A 15248-nucleotide genomic window follows, 5' to 3' on the forward strand; every position below is an offset into this window, starting at 1 on the left:
GAAGAAGAAGAAGAAGAAGAAGAAGAAGAAGAAGAAGAAGAAGAAGAAGAAGAAGAAGAAGAAGAAGAAGAAGAAGAAGAAGAAGAAGAAGAAGAAGAAGAAGAAGAAGAAGAAGAAGAAGAAGGCCAAAGCTGTTCAAAGGCTGTTCACTTCTGGCATCAAGGTATTCAAGCTCTACTAGAAAGATGGGAAAAAGTTGTGTCTAGCGATGGGCAATACTTTGAATGATTCATTTGTAACCATTTTTTTAAAATAAAGTTATATTTAAAAAAAAGCGAGAACTTAGTTGCGCACCTAATATATAAATAATTTATCGTTCCATTACACCATGCAAACTTGATCACCTAAAAAATCTGGTGTTAAAATTCTCTATAATTTACAAAAGAATACCCGAAGACATTTTACTCTCAAATATTAAGATCTGAAAATTTTCTGTCAAAGAGACAATCGCAATAGTTTTAGATTGCATTTTTGCTATTACTATAAGCGTAGGCGCTGTCTATAACGTTTATAAAAACAGATACAGATTTTTATAAACTTAAAAATATACTTGTTTGGAAAAGTTATGTTCTCGTAGATATAGGGGCTTAAATCAGTTTTCATCAACATTAACAAGAAATGTATGTTTAACAATAAAGTCTATGGAAAGTTTTCAACGAATGATTATTAAAAAAAAATATAGTACCTAAAATAATAGTGCAAATCTTTCTGAAACCGCTTGTTTTACCGAATCAAACGAACATACAAAAAAGAAACCTTACTAATTCCGGTCCCATTTCTCCTTATTATCCACTTTGTTTCTAGCCGACGTCACAGGTAACAGTCCGACGTTTTTTTTTTCTAAAGCCCTTCCCGCCGAAAAGGTGAGCACGCGAACGCAGCGATGGGCGCCATCTTTTGTTTATTTTTTTTAATTCTGCGGTTGCGTTCGGGATAGGAGATTGCCCTCGGGCCAAAACAGTCAGTCAAAAGTCACGCGTTAGGAAACCTGGTTAGAAGAAAAAAAGTAGAGAAGGGTCGTTCTTGAATGATACAGTTTTTTCGGTAAATTAGAGATTTGGTGCAACGTTTTTTAGAAAGAAATTGCGTGCCCGACGCCAGTAATAATATGTCTGGACGATTTAGTCTATACTCGGAATACGTTGTTTTAAAAAATTATTTTTTAATTATTTCCGACCGCTTCAAGATGTCCTTTCTTTTAAAACAGAAATAGTATTTGCAATGTTCAACATGTAGTTAAACCAATATGTATATTTAAATCGTACATGTAATATATTTATTCATTAAAAGTTACACTTTCATTTAAACCATGCCCAGCAAAACTGCTTACGCAGTGAGACTGCAGGTGACTCGCTTTATATAAAATGGCTTGGTATTAGCCAGTTTAAACGACACAATACTTGAACGTAGCGTAGCTATTAAATTAATTTAATTTAATTTTTGATTTGAATTTTTATACGGAATATTGAACAGCTGTGAAAAATCTGTTCTAAAAACTAGAAAAATGTATTTAATGCCTTATTACCAGAAGATAGAATGTTCCTTGAATTAATATTTTACATTTTATTGTTGCACAATGCTTCAATGAATTTTTAAACAAATGATACGCGTCACCGTATTCCATTTGAAGCCGAATTTGTACTGTTGGCGCCATCTAACTTAGACCATGATGCCGCGGGCGCCGCGCGTGCTTTGAGCCAACTTTTTGTTTTTAATATAAACCCCTTATAATTACGGTTATTAGATGGTTTACGTATTTCAGATGACCCTTCTAATTGCAGGCAGCAGCCTGTAGATTTTCCTCTTTTTTTAAACATCTCCGACGTACCATCAACTTTTATTAGTTGAAGTAATTAGTAAAAGCAATTTGGCAATCTGTCTAGTATTGAACAATTAAATTGAATGTCAGAAAACCTGTGAAATACGAATGGATATGGCCTTTCTTACCTTTCTAATTCGCTTAGAGCGCCGTAAGTCATAACAAAAAGTAATAACTTAGGGAATACAATTAACGTTAGAATGATAGTAGACAACTGAAAACTTGTTAGAAAACACAGAGCCATAACCTAAAATATTTGTGATCCAAAAGTCAAAAGATATTCAACTCGCTGACTACGTTTTAAACAGAAACCAATTCAATATTCTCGTATAAAAATGTAGGATTATAAACAAACCTTAATAAAATTAATTACTTGTAAATATTAGTTAATTTCAAAGATAACCACTTTGTGTTCGCGCCAAAATGCATGTCACAGATTAACTAATTAAATTATCCATGGCTTTCAAGCTGCTCGCTCCAACGCCTTTGCCGCGGGGCGTCCCTAAAAAAAAATAAAAAGTCAAAGCGGAAAGCTTTGGCGCCACTGACACTTCGCTTTTATAGTTCGACCCCGCCTACGGCGCCGAATCGAAGTGAAGATAGTATGTATTTTGAAGACTTCGTTATACATTAATATTTTAATAGTTTAAAGAAGAAAGAATTATTGTTGGTTTATATTTCTTTATAATTGTAATTTCCAGATTTAATTCTGAGGAAAAATGTACTAGTCTTTATATTTTTTGTCCAACTGACGGAAGAGAAATGCTCTATGCCTTGTTATCTTCAATTTTGTTGAAAGGTATAACAAGATTTTTTTTTTTAAATTTAAATGCAATTAAACGTAAGAGTAAGCTTATATTACAAGTAATATAAGCTTATAATACTAGTAATAAAATTGCATGGCTTTATTAGCGATTATCTATTTCAATACTATAATTATTGTTTTTAAAGTTCGCTACAACATAATTTCAATTCGAGAATCGATTAAATAATTCGATTTTTTACAACCCACTTTTGTCTATTGTTCAAGAGTTAATAAGTTTTACTTGTTCAATTATAATGTAAGATTTTTTCTATTCAAACGACACGATGGTCTACATTTGATAAGAAGAAATTATTTGTTATCAATTACAGATAAAATATATGATTTTTTATTTGTATTTTTGCTTTCATTCCTTGCTTTGTATAATCTCCGAAACTACTGAGCCGATTTGAAAAATATTTCACTGTTGAAAACTCCACTATCCACGGGTGACATAGACTATGTTTATTGCTAGTTTTTTTTTAATTCCGCACAAACAAAAAAATACTCAAAAGCTCTGGTAAACACACGTTAAAAGATCAAAACCAATTTGTTTCATACCTTTGCCTGACGTAGAATTAACGAAGACGACTTTTAGTAAAAAAAAAACTTTCACACTTGGAAAAGCAGTAGGTTATCTTTTATTAGCACAAGTTTATCATTACGTGTGTGGCCACCATTACCTGTGTCTAAGTTCATGTGCCGTGTCTGAGGGAATATGATTGTAGGAAACAAAGAAATTATCAACACAATCTGATGCTTGACGACTTCCGTTTCTAATAATGATGTTAGGGCTCTATGTAGACGTAGGAATTTATTTAGCTCAGGAGTCGTTGTTAGGTCAGCCAGAAAAAACAGAAGCATAGGAAATAGCTTTGAAGATACTATAGTTTTAATATTTTCAACCGGACCAAATAAGTGCGAAGCACATTTTTTTTTAGTTGTAATATTTTGCATTGCATTCAGTTTTTTAGCTAAATAATTTTGGGTAAAATGCAATAATCTATAAATTTTATATGAGTATGACTATGTTTACTTTTCATAGCTTTTTAATTAATCATTGAGCCGTTTCAAAATTTCTTAATACAGATATATCCGACGTTACAGTAAATTTGCAGCGGATTATCCAATTTTGGGTATTTCTTAAATTTTTTAGAGTTCATATTTTTGACATGTAAAGATTTGGCGGTAGCATAGTTAATGACAGCTCTAAAGGCTGAATAAAAAAGAACTTTTGCCCGCGCGGCGATCCCGCGTAAAGTGCCGTCACTCAGAGCGATGACGCAACCGAAATGGCGAATTAAAAAGTAATTAATCTCGACCTCTTCCGTTTCGAGCTTTTTTTGTTTTTTTATTGCGTGTGAAAGTAGTTAATATTTAATAAATCATCTGTATTATTGCGCGGTGCGGTCTTGCTGTTTGCTTTTGATAAATGAGCGATTGTTTTAGCTGCATAGCGGATTGTACAGAATAAATCATTGTAAATTATTTTGTTTTAGTTCCTATTTGGTTTGAAGTTTTTATGTGGCTCTTTCTTATGTTCAATTTATATGTTTAAAAGATATCTAAACATTGCTAAAGAGGTTTTAATCGAAGGAGGCCGTTTCAAAATTAGAACTCAACAGTTGTAAAGAAATAAATTCTCACTTTTTTATTGTGCTCCTTGACTTTTCTTTATGTTGTCTCTGGTATGAGTATAGTAGTAGGTTTAGTATTTTTCTAAGTTTTATAAATTTTTATAATTGTAGCGGAATTCCCAACTAGCAACTTGCGCGTTTGACTACTACCAACATGAAGAATCTTTTACTATACCATCATACTGTGGACATTGATTTGTTTGTTACTTGTAACGTAAGAAGAGTTTTCCCTAATGTCATGACAACACTAAAATTACATGTTTTGTCATGTTACAAAATGCCTTAGTATCGCTTTGATTTTTGACTAATGTATAGAATTCTCGTGTCACAATTATTGTTCGGCTTGACCGATTCTCATGAAATTTTGTGAGCATATTGAGTAGGTCTGACAATCGGCCAACATCTATTTTCAATCCCGCGCGGACGGAGTCGCGGGCGACCGCTAGTATGATATAAGGATTTTCCTTAATACATTTAAGTGGAAGAATTAGGTTGCAATAAGTTGTCGACACAATAACATCTGAATGTCCATTATAATGCGCCTTTAATAAAACAAAATAAACATACTCAAGAGTCAGGTAGCCGAGAAATGAAGACGTGAATAAAATCACTAATTAATCCCCTTTCAATGAAACCTATGATGCATTTAAATTTTGCATTGCAATAAAAACCTTAAGTCGAAAGGTTTAAGATTTGAAATCATTTATACTCCCTTTGTTCCATTAAACAAAAAACGATATTTCGCTATGTCAGCATGCTTAGTAGGTACACTAACTTGCAATAACATTGTCCAGAATTAAGGTGACGTAAAATAATGAAAACACAAAAAAAATTAATAACGGTACTATGAATAGTTTCCCTTGTAAAATTTTATATCCTACATACATGATTAAAATAGGTTGTGTGTTTTGAATAATATTAAAATGTGATTTTTACTTTAATTAGAAGTGACAAAATGGAAATAAGAATGTGAAGCATCTATTTAATTTATATTTAGTCTAGACTTTTAAGGAATAACGATTATTCAAATTAATGCGAGTTAATAATAATAATAACACTGGTTGTTTGAGTCATAAGATTCTGTAGCGTTTTATTTATTTATTTTTATAATACGTAATACAGTATTATAAATGCAAATGTTAAGATCGATGTATGGTTGGATAAATGGATCGATTGAAGGTATCTCCAGAACGGCTGCAAGGACCTCGCTTAAATTTGGCATAGATGGAGAACAAAGCCCGAAGGAAGCCATAGGCGGACAGAGCCGCGGGCAACAGCTAAGTAACGTTAGAAATAGTAGAAAATATTACACAAAATATTAATTAATAATCAAGTAACATAAATGTAACTATTTTTTTTGTGTTCAAGTATACGTCGGCCGACATTCACACCGGCGCCTTTGCCTTACGTCAGCCAGTCATCGTCCGACAAATGTCGCTCACACACCGTGTAAAGGCATTGTAACGTAAATTATTGACCCTGACATACAACCTTTTAAGATTATATTCAATGTATGTCTTTTGTATTATTCTTTGCTACTTATTACAGATTTTATATATTAATTACACTTTAACGACCCAGCTTAAGTAATTTAGACGTTCATTGAAGTAAATATTGGATCAGGTGCATGTATGGATTGTAAAAATCAAATAACGAAATTAACATAGTTGATTGGATATGAAATAAATATCATTTACCTATTGCCGTCAAAAGTTAAGGTTAAATTGGTTACAATTTGGATGGATTAAATGTCAACCGCAGATGAAGTTACGACTAAGTAGTAACTAGCAATAGACATTAGAGTAATAAATAGTGCATAGAGATAGAGGAGGTAATTTTAGTGTTCTTTCGCTCCCTCTATTTCTTATAAGGAAAGGATGGAAAGTGGAAGTGGATTTGACGGAGGAGGGGACGCATATAAAGAGACAACATTCCCTTATTTTGCATCTCCTCCGTAGATTTAAAGTAGGCAACTCATCTGGAATTGCGGATTATATAAGCAGCGATCGTGATTTCGGCGATTATATTTGCCACCCAAACCCAGACCCAGGCCCTACTAGAAAGATCCTAAGATACCAAATAACTAAATTATTATTATTTATAGTAATTAGAGGTTTAAATTGCAATTGATATGAGTCTATTATCGTTGTGCCATCGACCTATACGTGCCTATTCTTCCGAGAAAAGAACCCTTCCCTCTTGAGTCATAAAGCGTGCGGTTTTACTTGGAAACTGCAGCACCGTGTCATATAAAAAACAATTATTAGCTTTTTTTTTCTTTTTATATCATTATTATCAAATTGATGTTTTATTGTCTGCTTTCGGCTAAAATAAAAGTTAAAATCAATGTTTATGTATTTTCATTTATAAATTTTAAAGAATTCAATGAAAATAGGTTTAACTTCCTACGAAGTATGTAACTATTTATACTATTTGCACATTTTTAAAAATAAAAATGATGAATACCATTATCTATGTTAATTTAAAACTAAAATAAAAATTTTGCGGATGCTCATTGGCGGCAATGATAGTGTGTTGTTCCTGCTATTCGTTTACCTTTTTGTCATTAAAAAAAATAAGTATTTCATATTTATCCTACCTATCGTATTTGGTTTATTTTGACGTTGAAATCATTGTTTTATCAATTAAACAGTATTAATTATGTTACGTAAGTTAATATTCTTTAAAAGAAATGCGTAAGCAACATCTCGGAATTAAGTGCAAGGATATTAATTGGCAAGTCTCTTTGAAAGTGAGAGTGCTCTTTGCGCAGGAAAGAGAAAGAATGGTACAGTAAGAGACGCAAAATACGTTGAAAGCAACGGTGCCAGTATACGTTGTACAGTCACCAGAAGACATGAGCAACTCAGGTAAAATTCATGATCTGCAGATCATTTCACGACTCACATATGTAAACTCAGTGAACCGGCTCGCAGTTACCCAGCTGGTTATGATATGTTTTTCGAGCTGCGAACTGCTAGTCACCGAGCAGCTCGCGATTCGTACGCAAACAGTTGTTGAATCTCAGCTCAACGGTTCAAATTTATATGAGCTGAACTTTTGAACCGGTTCAGAGGTGATTTACACATAGCTAATCATCAGCATAACGACCGTATTTTATATCATATATCATATTTTACTCCTAAATGCTATACGTATATCGAAAATAAGTACTTACTTATAGGCTTATACCCTTAGCAGTTTTTGCGATCGGATATGAAAAAATATCTTTTATAAATTAAAATTTAAAATCAAACTTAAGTAATATTTTAAATAGATACGACGGTATGTTCTATAACTTTAAATAAACATAACAAAAATATTTGCCTGATTAATTTTTCATTATAAAAAAAGAATATTTTAGAGCAATACGTGACGTAGAGTGTACCAAAATAGAGAACTTCAATCACGTCTGCGGAGGAAACGCGATTGTTTTTACGTCTTTGAAAAGCCTCTTTCACATTATGTGATTTTTATTGACACGTCAATAGTACAAAATTAATTAATGTAATGTCGCTTTGGTTTATTTCAAGTATAATATAATGAATATTACACAAATCTTACATCTATTTGTGTAAGGCTACTAAACAATTTTAAAAAATTTACTAGCTGTCGCCCGCGACTCCGACCGCACGCGATTAAAAATAATGTTGGCCGATTCTCAGACCTACTCAATATGCTCACAAAATTTCATGAGAATCGGCAAGCCGTTTCGAAGGAGTATGGGAACGAAAATTGTGACACGAGAATTTTATTTAATTATGAAAAAATTTAGTGCTAAATAGTAGAACGATCGTTCTGTAATATATGTATAATAAATATTTAATTTATTACCTACATATATGTTATCATATGCACTGTGCTTATGCACCAGGTTTTGCCTGAAAAAAGGATGAAAAAGTCACCACTAACAGGATAGACTCACAACAAAGAGAGGTGATGAAAGCAATCATCAAACTTTTATCATCTTGTATTTGTTTTCCTCCCCTATTTAATACATAGAGTTGTTTAATGCAAGTGTTTAGTTACCGGCTTCAGTGTACTTACTCTTTTGCAGTCTTCCCTAGAACTATTTCACGTATTTGCGTCTCTCAAAAAATCGACTCGTGTGTTCGGTCCGCGCATGCGTGCTACGCCACTCGCCCTGTCATTAGGCCGGCGCGGCGCGGACGCAAATTATATTATCCTCGTGTGGGTATGGGATTATGTACAATTATGGCCGTGTACATAGGGATTATGTACAATTATGCACCGGCTATTTACTACGCGGGACACGCGATGCCAGTTTTTTATTAGCCTGGACCGAGCGCTATGTTTACATGTTTCTCTCTGATTCCATTTGTTTATATTGATGTTAGAAATGAGAAATATAAACGCAAGTATAACTTCGAGTTGGTAAAACGTCTGTAAAGCTCTAAATTGTTTTTTTTTAGCTCATGTGACATTACAAAAATGGAGTTAAATAAAGAAATATATTTGGGATTCTAACGCCGCCATTGAGAAGAAGAAACTCTCCCGTACATCTTCCAAACGAACTCAGTAAGAAGAAATCTTACTAATATTATAAATGCGATTGTTTAGATGGATGTTTGTTAGAAGTTATCTCCAGAACGGATGCATAAATCTAGCTGAAATTTGGCATAGATGTAGAACGTAGTCTGGAAAAATGCTTAGGTTACTACTACATTTTTTTTAATTCCCATATAATAACGATATACATATTTGCATACATCAATAAAACTAATTCGTATTCTTTTAGAATTTTTGTCTCCATTCATTGTTTCCCAATCATTAACATAGTAGAGCGGCACAAACCTTTGTTATTCAAAGCATTATTGTAACATTCGCCTGATAGAGACGCGATCAACCCTAGATGTAACGAAAGCGGCCACTGAGTCGCAACTGATGCGATTACGAAGCATTACAAAGTAGATTTTACACTTGACTGAAAGAGATATTTTTTTTACACAAGTACCGTTGTGTAAGGGTCTTATTGCCTGTTACGAAAGTTATTCTAATCTTTTACAAGAAAACTGTAGATTTGATAAAGCATCGAATAAATATATATTAACTTAAATTTTGTAAAATCCATGTTCCAATTTAAAAAAAAATAATTCATCATACTTATATTATAAATGCGAATGTTTAGATGGATGGATGTTTGTTACAACATATCTTCAAAATGGCTTAACAGCTCTGAATGCAATTTGGCAAAGATTTTAGATTTAGATTTTTTGGATTTTTTTTTAAATATTAGCAGATTTTTTGTATATTTACTAATATTTCTTTTACCATTCCAACTAAGCTTTATGCTTGTGCTAGGATATGGTTTACGACAATAGTCGAATGGCGAGATACGAACCCCCGACCTCGTCATTAGGCTATTGACGCTTGATGTAGAGCAAAGTCTGGAAGAACATATAAGCTACTAATAAAGTTTTTTTTATTCCGCACACGAAATCGCGGGCGACAGCTTTTTTAACCATGACATAAAGGATGTGTTGCGTCTATCATTAATTGAGAATTTGGATACATTTAAGGTTAAAGAAACGCATAAGTTTAATAGAATTCGTGTCTTTGATTAAATAAGATAGGCAGAGATATAAATCTTATTAACCCAAGCTTGTTAACCGTGCACTTTTCTTAACATTTAAATATTTTAGAAGCAGTGAACGGCGCCAGAGATGTTGATGTTCGTACGAGATTGCTTACTGACCATGAAATTAAACTATACTTGTGTATAGCGTGGTTTTTACTACTATAAAGGTTAATTTTATATTAAAATCGGTGTACTTAAGAATTCGAATTCAATTGAAATGAGAAATTATAAGACACCTATTAAAACCAATTTACCTTTGAGGTTGGAACCCTAGACTAATTATAGGTATTTTTGTATTACAAATCTAAACCATAAAACATACTAAAATAAATCCATAGACAACAAATGATATTTAAGTTAATTACATGTGTAAATTTATTAAATACTTATTACTATAAGTCACAAGTCTGGTGATAATTTTTTAATACAATCATGTCAAAAATGGCCTCCGAAATATCGAAATCTTGTATAAAATAAGCCGAAGTTTTGTTTCATAGCAAGTTTAAACGTATATTAATTAGTGAGTGTAGAAAAAAGGACATATTTTTTATATTCACTAGCGCCTTGTGCGGCACAATTCGCAATTTTTTTTGCCTTTGTCGGTACTGCTTTCACCGGGGAAATGGCAACACCATATACCTGCGATGGTCCCGTTTAATAATGATTGATGTACCAAATAACAAAATTAAAATAAAGAAACCGACATTTTAAGGTTTTGTATCTTACTAATAACTGCGAATGTTTAGATGAAAATGTTTGAAGTTATATCTCCGGAATGGCTCAACGGATCTCGCTAGAATTTGGCATAGTACAAGAATATAGTCTGAAAGACCATAAAGACTACTTATTAAGATTTGTTTATTTCCGCGCATACGGTGACGCGGGCGACAGCTAGTATAATAATAGTTTTTAAGTAGTAAATCTCAATACTATTAGAATTTGCCACGGAGTTCTATCGCTTTTTAAAGTTATGATTTCAAAATCCCCGTTTAAAACATATTTATCTCTGTTTTGCCAAAGATTATGAAAGGGATGTCAGAAACCCACGGTTAGATACGTCAAACTCTATCTCGTATTTCATATTCTCGATTTGCCAAAAATAAAGTAGCCATCAAAAAGCGCAAGTCACTACAGACTAATGCATCTTCCACAAAAATAGATGTAGCCAACATTTTGTCGCGTCATCACTCAAATAAATGGATGCGGTAGCGATCTTATTCCGCTGACAACTCTTTCGGATCTGTCAAAACATTTTTGTTTTTTTTATTTATTGTCTATGGTCGAGTTTAGAATAAGATAGATTATGCACATTCTTAAACGGTTAAACGGTGTGCTAATATTGATTTTATTTTTTAGTGGCCAGTAATAAATCTATAACTCATTTTTTAAAACGTAATTGTTCGAAATGTAATTTAAAAATTATTGTTTTCGATACTGTTATTGTACAATATTGGTTCCTCATATACAATTCCTTAATATACTGTAGGTTTCTGAAACCAAAACCTCTATAAACCATATTGTTATCTTTCTTTTGTCAAATAATGAGTAGGATATTTTTAGGCATAGATTTTCAACCAACGAATATTTACAAAGTTAGCGTCAAACAAATTATAAGCATTTATACCTACAAAGTTTAATATCGTTTTCTATTGGGTTGGACGTCTGTTAACCCTTAGGTATACATAGGGAGCCATTTAAAATTAATACAGCATGAAATAGAGTAATAAAGACGTCTCGCGTTGTATTTTAATATTCGGTTCTTCGTCACCTAGAAACGATAATAGTAAGTTTAAAAAATATTGCGGTTAGGGTTGTAATTTAAGGTACGAAGGGGTAAAAATACGAAAATAAAGATGTTTTTTTTATTAAAGTAATAATAAACTGTTTATAAGTAGTTATTACTTTAATGCTGGTATTTATCAGTTTGCATAGGTTATGTAGACAAGCCTTCGCTTTGTAGAGTTTTATACAGTTAGAAATTTCGCTGACTTCCTCACTTGTACTAAAACACTTACTGTCAACCCCTACTTCGTCCAGAATTAAAAAAAAATAATTAGTAGTCTATGTGTTCTTCCAGACTATGTTCTTTATCTATGCCAAACTTCAGGTTACATGTAGCCGTTCTGGAGATATCTTCTAACAAACATCCATCCAAACATTCGCATTTATAATATTAGTAATATTTCCGTGTCTGTTTGATTTAAAGGTATTTAGAGAGTTCACATTATGTTTCAATAAAAAAGTTTCAAACGTTTCCTCGTGTCTAAACAATATTATATACTTTTTTTTTAATTTTGGATGATCTATATTTTTGTTATAATCCACAGATTAAATAATTTTGTTCAGGAGCGACAATATCTAAATGTGATTAATTTCTTAAAACCTGGTAGTCAAATCTTCTTTAAACATCTACTCATAATACTCGAGAGACAATAAAATAAACAATAAAATATGAAAAGCAATTTACTTCGGCACATTTCACTAAAATATACAAATCCTTGTATTTGCTTGAACTTAATAATGTTTTTAAGCATTTTGTGTGCTATGCCTTTGATTTAAGGATGTCTTGTACAACAAAAGCAGATGTAAAAACTAATGTTGGCAAACTATAAAACCGTCCAGTTTCTGTCTAACGAGGTGGGTTTTAATTATTTTAAAGTCTGTGTTAATTTACTTTTTTTTTGCGTGGCAGCGCGGCCGCGGCGTCTTTGTTAAGCGGTGTCTTTGTTTTTTTTTTATAGTTTGTATAATTTGTAAAATGGTATGTTAGCGCCGATTCTGCGGCCGGTTGATCTTTTTTAAATTATTATTGATATTCGCCCCGTGTTTCCGGTCGTCCGTGATCTTACGGCCACCCAGATATTGACAAATACCTAATGTTGTTATAATATGAGCTGGACGCTTGTAAAAAATCTGATTTGGAACATGAGCGATGATTCTTTTGAAGACTGGCTGGATATAAAGGTTTTACAGTTTTTTTAATTTGGGGCGGCAGTTGTCATTTAACAGGTTTCAAATGTAGATTCGTTTCTTGCGACATCACAGATCGTTTAGCATTAGACTATGTGCAGGTTTTACAGCGCTATAAATGTATAGTATCTGTAAACATCTGGAACAGCTGTCAAAAGCTAAAAATGACAGCGTTTTGAGGGGGAAGGACGAAGGGACTTTACATAGAGACAATCAAACTTAGGTTAAGTATAATTCTCTATGTCATGTCGCTCACTGTCTGCGCGGAATTAAAAAAAAAATAAAAAGTAGCGTATGCGTTTGTCTAGATTATGCTCTAAATCTGTGCCAAATTTTATAAAGATCTGTTGAACCGTTCCGGATATACCTTCTATCAACAAACATCCATCTAAAGTTTCGCATTTATAATATTAGTAAGATTTCAATTGTGCAATGAATGCCATAGTTACTCTACTATTATGAAAAATCTGATTGTAAGTAAACATTAATCAATAGAGATGTCACAACAGTTATGAAAATCTCCAACAACACAATGATGTTAGCAGATTCGCGTGCGTTTCCCATAATTTGCTAAATAGCAAACAGAATGCAGGGATGCGCGCGCCGGTCAATTCATGGCAATTGACTTCCTCGCATTGTTATGTCTATTTGTACGTATTAGTACTACATGCATACTGGTTACTGTTAATGCAATGCAGGGCTGCCCAAGCTATAAGGCATGCTTAATAACCTTAGAATGGCCTTTATTAATATCCGTTTTGTCAATCAGAAAAGGGTCTCCTTATTGGCCGGCAGCAGATCTGCAGTTACTCTAGTGTTAAGCATGTCAATAGGTGTTCGTGATCACCTTGATGTTTGCTGATCATCCCCATTTCTTATATAAAAAAGGGTTAATATGCAATATATATACATGTGTCACGGCAGTGGAATTATAAATTAAGAAACTGAAAGGAAACAAGCGCTTAGAATACACAAAATAGTTCTTGTTAAAGGAAATAAAATAGAGTGAATCAAGAAAATTTATTAAATCAATGACCTTGCGTTAGCGGGCCGTAGTTTACGCACCTCTGTGTTAATCTATTACTCGGTACTCCTCTCCTGTATCTACTGACAGCTACAATTGTTTACAGATGTTATATTTATAATATTTTTCCATTTTCCATCGGATTTAGATTAACAGAAATCGATATTCAATCTCGAACCATATTATTTTTACGCGATATATTAATTATTAATTTAATTTGTCATTTTACCCATCTCAAGATCACAATAGCAATCTTAAAACATAATCTATAGTTTAGAGATCGAATTATTTCTGTATTATTCGTCTTCGATCGAATCCGTTACACACTAAAAAATGTTCTATCAATGTTTACGTTTAACAAATTCTAAATAATATCACTCTAATAGATCAACGGGGTATTCCTCAAACAAACGAAGCACGTCGTACAATGATATTGACGACAAAATAAGCGTAATGTTGTACATTAGTTAACAATACAAAACAAATTGACAATAGGAACCCCTTTGGACCAACTTCACCTGTGCTATGGTAAAAAAAAATCGCTAAGAGGTACTTTAGACCCCCCGTAACAATGGATGAATAGAATCCTATTATTGAAAAAAAAATTCGCAAAGCGCCGACTCATTTCGATTGTCATTTTGAGTTAAAAAAATGATGTACAATGTTAAATAGTAGAGTAAAAGTGCCGCGTATAAAGATGAAACACACTAGAGTGAAAAACTGTTTGCAAGATTCGAATAACTGTAATTTCTTAACCGTAGGTTCTTGAAGCAAAATCTCTATATAAAACATATCTTCAACTATTATCTTTGACAAATATAAAAATATGTTTTAAACAGAGTTTTTGGTCTCAGAAGGCCACGGCTAACCGATAACCATAAGCATATTAATGTAAATCTTCTTTAAATTATCCTAACTTCATAATAAATATAATGCATATTTCTTTCTATGTCATGTGCAATATGAAAGTTTGTAATTTTTCAACAAATACCTTAAAATAGCTGTAACAGCCTGATTACTAAAATAATCTTCATGGAGCCGTCTGTTTATATTTCATTAATTATGTGTAACAAACCTTAGTAGGTTAGCAGCCTTAGCAGTTATCGCTCTACCGTTGTAGTGTAGAGATACCTTTATATTTATTACAATACATTCTTCCATCGATGGCGCATGGCGCTTAAAAGAAATGGTATACGATATGCAATAAAATTATTATATTATATTTACGTTTGAGAAATATAAGCAATTAAAAAGCTAATAGTTATTTTTAATACATCTTACTCTTACTAATATTATAAATGCGAATGTTTGGATGTATGAATGTTTGTTTGAAGGTATCGTCGGAACGACTGCATGGTTCTCGCTGAAATTTGGCATAGAATTAGAACATAGTCTGG

This window comes from Papilio xuthus, unplaced genomic scaffold, assembly GCF_000836235.2.
Source record: "Papilio xuthus unplaced genomic scaffold, Pxut_1.1 DF825946.1, whole genome shotgun sequence".
Classification (NCBI taxonomy): domain Eukaryota; kingdom Metazoa; phylum Arthropoda; class Insecta; order Lepidoptera; family Papilionidae; genus Papilio; species Papilio xuthus.